At 42.4% G+C, this 13,517-nt stretch overlaps 1 long non-coding RNA gene across 1 annotated transcript; it reads left to right on the top strand.

Moving 5' to 3' along the window:
* The first annotated feature begins 580 nt into the window (after positions 1-580).
* LOC149362565 (uncharacterized) lies at positions 581-11,640 on the top strand. The gene is made up of 3 exons (XR_016288513.1): positions 581-993; positions 2,076-2,149; positions 11,515-11,640. It is a non-coding gene; the product is annotated as an uncharacterized LOC149362565 (long non-coding RNA).
* The last annotated feature ends 1,877 nt before the right edge of the window (positions 11,641-13,517 follow it).

The following is a 13,517-nucleotide window of genomic DNA, read 5'->3' as shown; positions in this document are numbered from 1 at the left end:
AGCATATTTCATACTAAGAATTGATTTGGTTTTCACGTTGGATGAGAGAACTCCACTATAAAAAATGCACACCTTCACTGTAGTCTCAAGAAAGCATATACCATGGAGGTTCTCTCGACGCGCGTTTCAACGCTGCCGCCTCTCACGTCGTGCTGCCGATCAAACAGCGTCACCATGTTTTTACGACAACCTACTCTCTACGACTGCTACGTTGGGTATTTTGTTAGCCTTGCTGATCTCCCATCAATATAAAAAAAAACTTCCCCATACAAACAGAAATCGGCATGTAATTTCGTGAATGAGCAAAGCCGCAAGCCATACTGCCGTGAGAACTCAGGCATTTTTCAACCGCAGCGCAAGCAACAGGTCGTTAATTCGCGCGTTTCTACCAGTGGTAATTGCTCGCAATCGCTGCAATTTCTGTGGATGCCGATACGGCTGAATACCCAATAAAAATACCAAAAATAAAATAAAAAGTAGGATACAAGCTTTTTCACAACGAAACCGAAACAAAAACTGGTTGTCACCGCCAGGTGGCTGCCGGTAGCTGTTTTTCTGTATAACCCTCATGGCGGTTCGGGTGCTGCGTCGCGTGCATCGCGCTTCGGCGCTTGCTACAATTCGCTACTTGGATTGTGAGCCGTCTTGAACTGTGTTGTGGTTTGCGTGTGTTTCTTCTTGCTCAAGGGTGCACAATCGCGCAGTGCTGTCGACGTAGCCTATTCGAGGCAAAGTGTCATTTTTCTGGTCTCTCTAACTTTTCAGTCTGTGCGCTTCTTTGTGTAGTCCAGGATGGGTGTCCAGGCACAAAGACGCGCGGGCAGTGTCGCGGTGGAAATGTTCCAAATAAGGCCCGGAATATTTTCTTCTGTGTGACTACGTGGTAGAGAGTGCCGGCTACGTAGCACTCGTGCTGAAATCTCACTGGTTGGTGTAGTGCCCGTGACACGAAGGCAAACAGCGTTCTGCACGACTACGCAATCATCTGAAAAGGTAAGCAGTGCTCATGCATTATCCGAAGCATATAATGCTGGAACGGTGACCTGTCGTACTGCTGCAGTATTCGTGTTCAATGCTATAAAAAGCGTTTAAGGCGCTTTTGTTGTCGCCGCGGTGAGTTGCTCTGCCAAGAATTGTCGCTGTCGGTACTTGTTTTGGCAAAGGGGATGCGACCGTGCGTGCGCTAGCTTTGCATGATTTTGGTATGCGCATGTTTGCGCGTTTTGTTTCTTGTTGAGCACAGATTTGTCCTCGTATATGCCTCGTTCTACGCGTTTCTGCCCATGCTTGTTCACACCACCGCGCACGTTTCAAGGACCGGCACTTTGGCTGTGCGTAAAATGTATGATTGTCTTTCAAGATAGCGTTAGCACTTTGAGGGGGATTGAAACACTTTTTATTCGCCGCGGTTTTTGCTTGGCCCTAGACTGTTGAACCTTAGGTCGTGGGGTCGATCCTGATGGCAGTAGCCGCATTTCGATTTAGGTGAAATGAAAAAAAGAATGCCCCTGTGCTGTGCGATGTCAGCTCACGTTAAGAAATTCTAGGTGGTCTAAATTAATCCGGAACCCTCCAATACGATCAGTGCCCATTTTCCGCATCTGAATTCAAACCCCACTATAAAGAAAGCACTGTCTCAGGTTGCAGTTACCAACGAAAGTTAATTTCCGGCCGTCAGGATCTAATTTTTAAATGAGTATGTGAAGATTTTTTTTTTATGATACCGATAGCGTTTCTGGCTACCCAGAGTATAGGATCTTGCATTTCGATCACTCTGCTGTTTGAAAATTGGTTTCTGAGGAAAACAAGTGACGCAATAATTGTCTCAGTTATTACGAAGTTTATCTACGCTTTCGAACGCAGATTTGTTTTGCTCATAGCAAGATTCCTTTACTAGTGCTAGGGGAACTGATGCATTTTAAACAGGGTAGTTTTCCTTTGTATTGAGGCGTATACTTGGGCAAGTATATTTTTCCTGATCTTTTTACATTCATGTGATATTCACTGTTGGACCGAGTTCGCATGCTTGTTTTTGTACTCCTGTCATAGTGATAATGGGAAATTGGTATCCGCAGGTGGCACATCTGTCTTCCAGTCCGAGTCAATGGCGTGGATTTTGTGGCCACCAGATGAAGTCAAAAGCTGTGTTGTAAGTTGTTACTGCATTGTGCTTTGTTCTTGTGGTTGCCATGAAATGTTCTCTTACTTTCATTGCTCTTTTCCTTAATGCTACTGCTTGGAGCAGTTTGGATAGCTCTGGCCTGATATGTTTACATGTTTATATGAGTAATATTAGTTGGCTGTCAGAATGGGCCGGTTGCAGGCCATTTGAAGTTTTACACTCAATATTGCTCGTCTTTTAACCGTTGCATTCTATGCATGAAGTGCGAAATGTCTGCATGTTTTTGGCTGCATTATGTGATACTATTTGACTACGAATATTAACATTATGATGCATGTGTGTTAACTTAAATATGTGTTTTTATGCCACTCATCGCAGGTCACAGATGTAAAAGAAAAAGTGCACACATGAGAACTGGTTTCATTACTGCTGCCTTGTTTTTGCTAAGCATGGAGAGCTGAGCTAATTGGTTCTGGGTAGAATTATGAGACATCATTCCAGTGTACAAAAACACATGAACGAAGAGAGTAGACTCCATAGACCCCATACTTCAACTGAGGTTGATTCCACAACATGAGCTTTTTGCGTGCAAAGTGGTACTAGTGACCCCTGTGGCTGAAAAGTGTTTCCTCGACCAGGTAACAATTATTCAAGGTTGCAAAAACAAAAACATAGGCGTAAGGTTAGCTTGTCACTCAAGTTGAATGCATTGGCGTGACTAAACATTGCCTACCTGGCTGACCCAACACACATTTGCGTTGAGATAATCTATTTCTTTTTCTGCCTGCCTGCTCCAGTCGCCTTACTTCGGCATTGACGCTGTCACGACTCTGTGACAGCATCAATGCGCAAGTAAGGAGACTGGAGCAGGCAGTTTTCACAGGAGAAATTGTAGCCTTAGTGGTAGAAAGCCAGGTTCGAGAGATGAAGTGTGCTGGGCAGCGCAAGCCGGAAGACAACGCACATTCGCAACAGTGACCTGTCATTGTGCCCTATTGCCATCAGGTGTCACACCGCCTCAAGAAGGCCAGTGACAAACACGATGTACATGTCGTATTTCCAGCTTGGGAAAGCTGGGATGCATGTGCCACCTGATAAATGACGTTACGAAAAAGCCTGCCTACAAAACTAAGCACACCAAACCCCTCGTTAAACATGAGGTTGACATGGTGTACAGCATCCTCCTTGCCTGTGGCAAACATTACATTAGACAGACGAGGCTTGCATCAATGAACGCTTGCTTGAACATTGCAGGACAGCTGATTCATTAAGTGGCAGAGGTCATTTAGCTGAGCACATTCGCCTTTGCTTGCACAAGCGAGCATGCAAGGCAATTTTGAAAGAAACACATGCCTTGTGCAAGTTTAGCACTTGAAAGGGCTGGGAAATTTTTTAAGCCTTTTGTATCTCTGCTGAAAAAGAGAATTACGTCAGCAGCCCTTCTGCAGCGCTCCAGAAAAAGAAATAGATTATCTGGAGGCAAATATGTTTGTTGGGTCAGCCAGGTAGGTGATGCATAGGCGTGCCGATGTGTTTAATGTGAGTGGCAAGATACCTTTACCCCTATGTTTTTTTGTGTTTTGGTTTTTGTCGTCCTGAATAATTGTTATCTGGTGGCGGAAATACTTTTCAGCCCCAGGGATCACTAGTACCAATTTGCACATAAAAAGCCTGTGTTGTGGAATAAACCTCAGTTGAAATATGGTGTCCATGGAGTCTACTCTCTTCATCCGTGTGATTTTGTGTGCCGGAATGATGTCTCATAATTCTCCCTTGTTTTCAGTGAATAAGGAGGGCTTCTGGTGTCTTTTTTTGTATGTGATGGTTATAACAAAGTGGCTACCCATAAACTGTCATTTTGGGCTTAATTGAAGGATCCTTGGGAATTTGTTTGACAGCATATTCCATGGGCACTTTTCTTGAGAAAAATCAGTTATTTGTTACCCATTTCACTGCATTAACCATTGCTTCTCATCATGTCTCGAAAGTCATTGATAAGCACAAGCTTTCGAGTACCTGAGGACTGTGTGAGAAGCCTTCTGACATACTTTAAGCTACTGAGGATATCTGAAGACAGATTTTACCAATAATTGTTAGCCAATCCAAACCTCTTGGTTCTATCCCTGACAACCTGAAGCTGACCTGTCAATAATTAAGGCTGGAAACCGTTCTGATCCCCAAACTGTTCTCCTATTTTATTGATGTGCATTTTGCATGAACTGTTAGAGCACGAAATGAGTCCGCATATTACTTGCCACCATAATTCAAACTAATATTTCTATACCAGTCATCACGGCTCCCATTCTCTTTACTAATGTGCAATCCAACTTTTTGAATTCACAACAGATTTTCACCCAAATTTAGATTCTTTATTTTAGGCAAGTGTCATCGACTTCAATTTCTCCCAAGCTTTTCATGTTTGTCATTATAACCTTTTAGCTACTCTCATGCTTGAGCCTTCATTCTTTGATATTAGTGTAGATTCATTGCTTCCTGTTCTACGGCTGGCCTTAAAAAACTATTGTACTTCTTCTCTTATGAAGCCCAGCATATCAATATGCAAAATCATAAGGCGTCCCTCATCCTGAGTCACTTTGGGATGTTAAACCCCCATAAACCAAACCAAGCACATTACTAAAGTACATTAATATTAGCCATTCAATAACAGTCTTTGTCTTTATGTCCCAACCTTGTCTTTATGACTGCATTATTCAGAAGGATGCCCCAACTATCTCAGCTACTCTGACTGTATTGACTTTTGCAAGACGGATGAATGGTCTTGTTTGTAATTCATCGTGTCAAAACAGCGCAAAGAAGAGAAAGATGAGGAAGGAATGCGACGGTGCGAGTGCTGACTTTCAAGAAGGTTTATTGGAAAGCACATCAAAATATGTACACTGTGGCCTAAAAAAAGAATGAAGAAAGGGCGCCTTGTAACATTCACTTTGGATCTGTCAAAAACAAAACGAAAGTTGAATATGAAGCATTTAAGAGCATGAACTCTTTCTTAGGGAGCGATAAAGAAGGTGTGTTAACACATTGATTGCGTTTTTTCTACAATTTCAGTGGCCTCGATCATCTCATGCACAAACTTTTCTGTGTCTGTGTAGCACAATGCAGCACAAGAAATTACGCCTCACAGCATAAAGGATGTGGCAAACGACCGCAGTCGCGACAATGAAACATCAGATTCCCCCTGCTAGCTTTGTTCACATCGTAACGGTGGTCTTTTGACCTCTCATTGGCACCTCTGCTAGTTTCTTGCTGAAGTTGATACATTAGCCAGATGGTTCAACTTTAGATTATTACATAGTTTCTTGGCTCTGGACATTGCTATTAACAAATCAGCTGTTGTGTGACACTTGAACTCAGAATTAACTGCCTCCGTTGCCTTGGACAGAAAGACGCCTTTAGACATGACCACAAAACCACCTTCTTTATCAGCAGTTGAATGCGATAGGGCCCACCGTCTTAAACCCGTTACAGTTCAGCCTGCGGGCAAGTTCCTGGCATGGTTCAAACCACGACACCCCATCAACCAACGCCCCCTGAAACACACCTGTCACGCTCAGGTCCAGGCACAGGAAGGCAAGACGTCAAAGTATGGCAAACAGCTCCAGAATAGTCCTCTTCGAAGGAACAATGGCAAATTTTGGCCCGTATATGCTTCAAGCAGCAGACGAGGCAGCAACTCAGTGTCGACATTGTGCACCTTGTTTTCAGACACTCGTGCCTTGGCCTCTCTGCTCCGGGCTAGTGAGCGCAAAGTGGCTGCAAAGTGGCATTCCAGATGGCTTTCACCTGGTCAACGGTGCGTGACACCGTCAACCAGCCACTCCCTGGCTTGTTTTCAGGCACAAGAGTTTGACAACAAGGTGCACACCTTCAGCTTGGAGTTGCTGCCTCGTCTGGTCCTTGAAGTGCTTATGGACCAAACTTTTCCGTTCCTCCGAAGAGAACTATTGTGGAGATGCTTACCATGGTTTGACGAGTTGCCTTTTCCACGCACAGACCTGAGTGTGACAGGTGTGTTTCGGGATGTTTTGATGCAGTGTCACGGTTTGAACCCTCTTTAGGAACTTGCCCACAGGCCGAACTGTGTCGTATTTAAGAGGGTGGGCCCTCTTGCTTTCAACTGCTGATAAACGGTGGTTTTGTGGTCGTATCGAAAGGCGCCTTTCAGTCCAATGCCACAGATGCAGTGTATTCTGAATTTGAGTGCGACTTACTATCTGATTTGTTAAAAGCAAAGTCCAGTGCCAAGAAACATTAACAATCTAGAGTTTAACCATCAGGCTAATGCCATCAACTTCAGTAAGAAAAATTGTCCAGCTATCTTCTTTACCGCAAAGACCCATAAAGGTGACTGCTCCTTGAGGGTTGTAGTGAGAATGGAACCTGTCAGAAACAAATCGCCTTCTCTTTGCGACATAAAATTAAGTTGCTGAGCATTGATGACTCCTCTCGTGTAAGATCTGCAGAGAAAGTAACGCAGTTTCTACACAATAACTCTCGCACCAGTTTCATGGGGTGCTATGTTGACATCAAGGATTTATATTACGCCATCCCTCAATCAGGATCAATAATGTGTTGAAGAATTCATTAACCTAAATGGAGCAGTGGCATTCCAAACGTCTCAGGCGTTTTGGTGAATAATTTTGTCGCACTTTTAAGCTCATACCTTCAGTCCACCTTTATTACATTTCAGAATAGCTTGTTTTTGCAAAAAAAACTATTAGCGCCGCTGTTACGTGGCTTATTGCAGGATCTCCAATCCTGACGAAGCATTGTCTAAGGTGAGAGAGGAGTTCAGTCAAAGCCTCAGTCCACTTTGAATCACCACTGAAATTATAGAGGATAATATGTCATCACATTTATTGGATCTCAATCTTGGGTGGTTACACTTGTTGGGCTTACGAGCCAAGGGAAAACAAGCTACTTTTACCATTTTCTTCGGTTCAGTCTAAGCTGGTCAAGAGGTGTCACTAACCTTTGCTTCAAAAATTCCTTAATGAAATCCTGTTTGATTGCCATGACATCCAGTTTTGCCCAGCTCATATGCCGTTTGTCCTTTACTGGATATTGAGAACCTTTGTCAGTGTCTTTAGCTGATTGCTTTAAGCAGAAGTTGAAACATTCCTTTTGTGCCCCCGTTGAGACTGTAACTCCCAAAAGGAAGTTTGTACGTACCTTTCCCTACATCCACAATTGGTCGCACCGGTTAAATAGGCAGTCGAGTTGGCGTCGATATTGTTTTTCTAACCCTATGAAGTTTCAGTACCTGTAGTCAACCGAGATTATCCATCAGAGTCTCTTCGTGCACTGCACAGAAGACATAGTGTGTTCGAACGCCTTGAAATGCGGCTATGTTTACATTGGGAAAACAGGCAAGTGTGTCACTGAGAGGTTTAAAAGACCACCACGACGATGTGAACAAAGCTTGCGGGAGAACTTTGATGATTCACTGTCGCAGTTGCAATTGTTTGCCAGATCCTAAACGCTGTGAACCGGAATTCATGTTCTGCATTTTGCCTGACAGACACAGAAAAGTTTTGTGCGTGAGATAATCGAGCCCACTGAAATTTAAAAAAAAACCGCAATCACTGTGTTAGCACACCTTTTTTATCGCTTCCTAAGGTAGAGTTCATGCTCTTAAATGCTTCTTTGTCAGTTTTTGTTTTGTTTTACACTCATGCAATGTGGTTGACACAAGGTGCCCTTTGTTCGTTGTTTCTTTAGGCCACAGTGTATATATTTTGACGTGGTTTCCAATACACATTGGCGATAGTCAGCACTCATGCCATCATATTTATTCCTTCGTTGTCCTTGTCTTGTCTGCATTGTTTTGTCACAACGTATTGACCTCCTTTCCCACCTCTAGGGTTAATGGTATGGAGAAACCTTAACCAGATGCAGCCCCACATACTTGGAGCATGTCACGATACATGCTGCTGGCACCACAAGGGCACTCGGGTTTATCAGGAGATGTCATGATCTGTGTGCTCTTGCCATGCTGCGCAGTTTATGCATAAAAATTTTATTGATTCCAAACTGAAGTATTCCCTAGCTCTTTCAATTTTGCACCAAACTGTTTGATGCTACGCCACCAACTCCCTTTAATCCAACAGCGACACTTGGTACAGCATATGTGTAATCAGTCATCTCATTTGACCACCAGACATCACTGCATAAAAGGGGAAATCGCTCGTTTAGGTGTGTTCCATATACTCTACAATACTTTTTCACAACTTAATGTTAAATGTTGCTGCCCCGCTTCAGACCAGGATGCCATCACAACTAAATCAAGAAATGTTTCCTGTTCCCATTGAAGAATAAATCAAATCAAAGTTTATTTCCCATCTAGCACTACAGATGGAGGAATCGTAGAAAAAAGCTGCCCTTGGGCAGCTTGACGAGTCTACAATCCTAATTATTGACAGGGAGGCAACACAAGAGTTTATACAATTTTAAAAAACAAGCAGATCAAGGAAGCACCGGAGAATACACGAAACAGCAATATGTATACATAATGAAACTTAAACAATGTTATGCAAAAACAAATTATGTAGTTCATGACGTGAAAAAGAAAACAAATCGAGGTTAATGTGGATATACCTATTTAGAAGAGATGGAAGTGTGTACTGAAGGCATTCCCTACCAAGATTTAGTCGAGGTGTTGGCACTGTCCATTCTTCGCCACGTCTTGTTGGATAGACTGATTCTTTTTTCCTTAGTTCTGCAAAATTTTTAGATTTGTTACATTCTTCATGATTTCTGTTTTAAAAGTAACACTGAGGCGATATTTATAAAGATTATGTGCTTTAATAACTCTGGAATGACAAAAGAAAGCTGCACTGGGATGTCGGAACGGTAAATTATATGCATTTCGGAGATATCTTTTTTGCATTAAATGAATACGTTCAAGGTTAGTGAATGTTGTAGTGCCCCACACCAACTGGCAATAGTTTAAATGCGAGTTGAATATTGAATTGTATACCAGCATCTTAGTTTCTGTGGGATGTATTTTAGACGGCCTATAACACCAGTGATTTGAGCTATTTTTTTCAAGATATAATTGACATGATAATCCCATGACATACTGGCAGAAAATATGACCCCAAGGCATTTAAACTGCTCAACAATTTCTACAGCCCGCGAGTTTAATACAATATTATCGTGCAGTGGGATCACTTTATTTTTCGGCCTAAATATGACAGCTTTGGTCTTACTCTCATTTATTTGCATCAGGTTAACTGCAGACCAGACCTCAAGAGCTTTCATTGTGGCATTACATTGTTTGATAAGTTCGTGAACATTTTCACCCGAAAAAAAATACGCTCGTATCGTCTGCATAGATGAAAAACTTTGTATTATCGCTAATGTTGACAATATCGTTTAGGTAAATATTGAAGAGTAGAGGCCCTAGCGTACTGCCTTGGGGGACACCGTAGAAGAGCGGCTTCGGTTCAGACTGTATACCATTTATGTACACCACTTGCTGTCTAAACGACAAATAAGAACTTAACAATGAGAGCGCTTTTCCTCGGATACCATAGTAGTGTAATTTATTTAGTAAGATTTTATGATTTACAAGGTCAAAAGCCTTTGAGAAGTCCACAAATACACCAATGACAATAGATTTGTTTTCAAGTTGCTTTATTATATATTCCTTTTGTTGGAGTAATGCAAGTTCAGTGGATTTGCTTTTGCAGAAGCCAAACTGAAATGGTGTTAGCAAGTTAAATTTATGGATGAAATTTAACATTCTTAGATGCAGCATTTTCTCAAATGCTCTCGAAAACACTGGCAAAATAGAGATTGGTCTGTAGTTGGCGAGGGCGTTGCGATCTCCTTTTTTGTAAAGAACAACAACTTTTGCTAATTGCATTTTTTCCGTAAAAACTGCAGTTTCTAAACAAATGTTAAAGATGTGAGTAAGTATGGGAGCAATTATGTCAACTACATGCTTGACTGGCCGTATTTGGATATCATCAATGTCACAGCTACTGCTATTGTTAAGATTTGTTATCACCGACACTACTTCGTCTACCGTGACTGGGTGCAGAAAAATTGTTTCATCATTCTGAATTCGAACATATTTGCAAGCGTCAGATCCGGCAGCACGTGTTATAGCACGGGTAGCCAAGCTCGCTAAAAAAGTATTGAATACATTAGCCAGTTCGACGCCAGAAACTTCCTTTCCATCAATATTTAATTTTGTTAATGCAGTGCGTGAACTGTCCCGCTGCAGAAGTGTATTTAATCTCGACCATAGTACACCATTTTGAGCATTCTTAACATCTAGAAGTGACACGTGATAGGCTGTTCGTGCAGACCGCAGTTTTTTAGTCAATTTGTTCCTATATTTCTTAAATACCGCAAGGTCCTCAACCTTCCGGCTGCTCAAAAATTTTCTGTACAGCTTGTCTTTCATTTGTATTTCTCCGCGAAGCTCTGGCGTTACCCATGGCTTGCGGATTCTGCGACTTTTCACACGTGTTACAAGAGGAAAGCAGTCGTGATATATCTGTTTAAAGCAATCGACAAACGTATTATAGGCAACATTTGCTTCATGAAGTTCAGCTATCTTACTCCAATATACTTTCATGAGCGCATCCCTAAAGGATTTCAATGATGATTCTGTAATAGCTTGGTATGTGATTGATGTGGACTTACTTCCTATTGTACTAGCGTTCTCAATGCAAGCAAACACAGGAAGATGGTCACTAACACAACAAGATAAAACACCAGAAAAAGCATTCAGCTGTATAGAGTTAGTAATAATTAAATCGAGAACAGAATGGCCTTCGCTTGTGACTCTACCTCACCACATTTTCATTGCATGTGGTCCCTCAAAATTATGGAAATAAGTGATATCGCTTGGAGCATTGACACTGGTTTGTTTTACCTTTTCTTTGCTGCTGTTTTTATTTTTTGCAACTGATGTATCAATGGATTGTATGCCTCTTTTCGCAGTGTATCGTCTGCGACATCTCAGCTGTGCTACTGCAGTCACCCTTCTGATGTTACCTTTATATTGTCCCTCTTATTAATACCCCACTAAAAGCCTTCAGAGAACAAAAAACGATGGCTTTTTTATTTTGCTCATTATGGCACACGTCAGGCTTATGTTTAGGGATATAGGAGAGGCCTTTGTCTTGCAGTGGTGCTAGTTATGCTGCTGATGATGGTACTTAATGACGAGCATATGATATATTGAATAAGAACCTCAAATTATTTTTCTTTTTGAGTGCGAATAGCTTCAGTGGTTCTTGATTTAGGCTCACTTTATTCCTGTGGCCACAATACGGAGTTTACTTTTTTAGCACTCTAATACTGGCAAGAATAAAAACTTGTGGATCCTAATTCTTTCATTTCAATCTTTTCTGCAGAGTGCATCGCCCAGTTTTCCCAAGCCCTCATGCACAGGTGGTACATCAACAAGGCTGTTTCATGGGGCCCAGCTGCATTGACAAGTGGCTAAAGAAGAGCAAGAGGAGCATGAACACAAAATAAAACTGGCTCTAGGAGCTTCATCTATTTTGAAATTTGCTGTCTCATTGCGACAGACATAACATTGCCTCATGGCCCCTGCCCCAACATCTCCCAGTCATTCCAACATGCCCAGTCATTCCAACCTGCCCAGTCATTCCAACATGCCCAGTCATTCCAACATGCCCAGTCATTTCAACGCATTTTCCATTACCATAATCCACCAAGGTTTCCAGTGTTGGTTTCCAATATTTACATCATTGCCTTTTTTTCCAATAGGGTTATTATTGGGAAAAAAAGAAAAGCAAAAATTGAGGTTCTGGCTGCCGTACGGGAGCCGCAAACCCTTGCTTTCTGTTTTTCTTTATTTTATCCTTGGCGTATACATTTTGACCCTTTAACTTAATAGGTTCTCTCTGCTCACCTTGCACAAGTTGCTCGCCTGCCTGTTTTGTATTAGTTTTATTTTAAGCTGAATCTGGGAGCAGAGAGAAAAAATGTGACAGGAAGAGATCTCTGGTGTTTTCATAGAGCTACGCTGACGAAACAAAAGTATTTTCGTAGTTTCAGAGCAACCTTGTGCCGTGCTGTCATTACTTGAAGCAGTTAACCTTTGTGGTACGTTATGACATGGCATGGTTTGTGTGATTTTAAGTTGCGTAACTTCAAGTAGGCTATGTCGGATACTGTCACGGATTCTGGATTATTTCTGATTCCTGTGATTTTCGAACTTCCATGCACATACGAGATGCTATGGGGGCTGCGATATTCAATCTCCACCGGAATTCCACCACCATGGCCAGAATCATTACTCACCATCGGAACGTTAACGGCTATCGCGATGGTCACTTTTCGGTAAACTGCTACGAATATAGCGGCGCTTCGCTCCTCATCAGTGGAACGTTGCTAGCGTAGAAAAGTGATCATGGGAAATTTTATATATGCCGAACTGTTTGCATAGTAGCAGGCAATGCGTGAGCATTACGTGATTCTGCATTCTGGGTTTTTTGCGCAAAAGACACGACACAAAAGAAACGAGGTAGAGAGGACAAGCGCTTACTAACAACTCAGGTGTTTATTGACGGAACATTTGCTTAAATACAGCAGCTGCTCTTATCAAACAAGAAGAGGGAAAGAAGAGACTTCGCATACATGCATATCACACGAATGAATGCATGTTTCCAGCTCTAATTCTGCGCAAGATAACTGATTTCTTTTTGAGAGCAAAATTGAGGGATTGCTGACACACGAGTTACTCGATTTTTCTATCTCATTAGCCTCAATTATCTCTCTTCCAAGTTGTGTCTTGTACCGGCGCAGTACTGACGTTTTTTCGTGCGCGGAAGTGCAGTTGCGGCAATTCCGAATATGGTCAATCATTTTGCTACCTGACTTGTTCCTGATATCTCTTGCGTGCTCCCTCAGCCTTTCATTAAGACACCTCCCAGTTTGGCCAATATACTGTTTACCACAAGCAAGCGGTATCCAGTACACAACGCTCTTTTTCTGCGCGGTGATCAACAGTACTACAGAATTCCTGTGGCAACGAACACTTGCCTTCCTTCGACGGTGCGTATCAAAAGTGAACGCTGGACCTGGGAACAACGTCCACACGTTGGAGAACGTGTCACTTCGGAAACAGACCAAGCAGGTACTCAGCCTCGGACCAAAGTTCGCCACCGAACTTCGGAAGTCCCCAGCTGAACTATTGGAAATGGTCAGGCAAGTTTCACGACGTTCAGGGGCTGAAGCCGAGAGGTGTGTCTTCGATGGCGTTGACTTCCTCCAACGACGCAGGTCGTCAACTAGTACCCTACCTGTTGAAAAGACTATTCGGTACCTGAAGGATAATGCCTGGAATATCGTACCGGCCGATAAGGAGGGAGGCTTCTGTGTCCTGGAA

The sequence above is a fragment of the Amblyomma mixtum genome, chromosome 2, assembly GCF_055824585.1.
Source record: "Amblyomma mixtum isolate Tamu chromosome 2, ASM5582458v1, whole genome shotgun sequence".
NCBI lineage: Eukaryota > Metazoa > Arthropoda > Arachnida > Ixodida > Ixodidae > Amblyomma > Amblyomma mixtum.
This window is presented reverse-complemented; position numbering and strand designations above follow the sequence as displayed.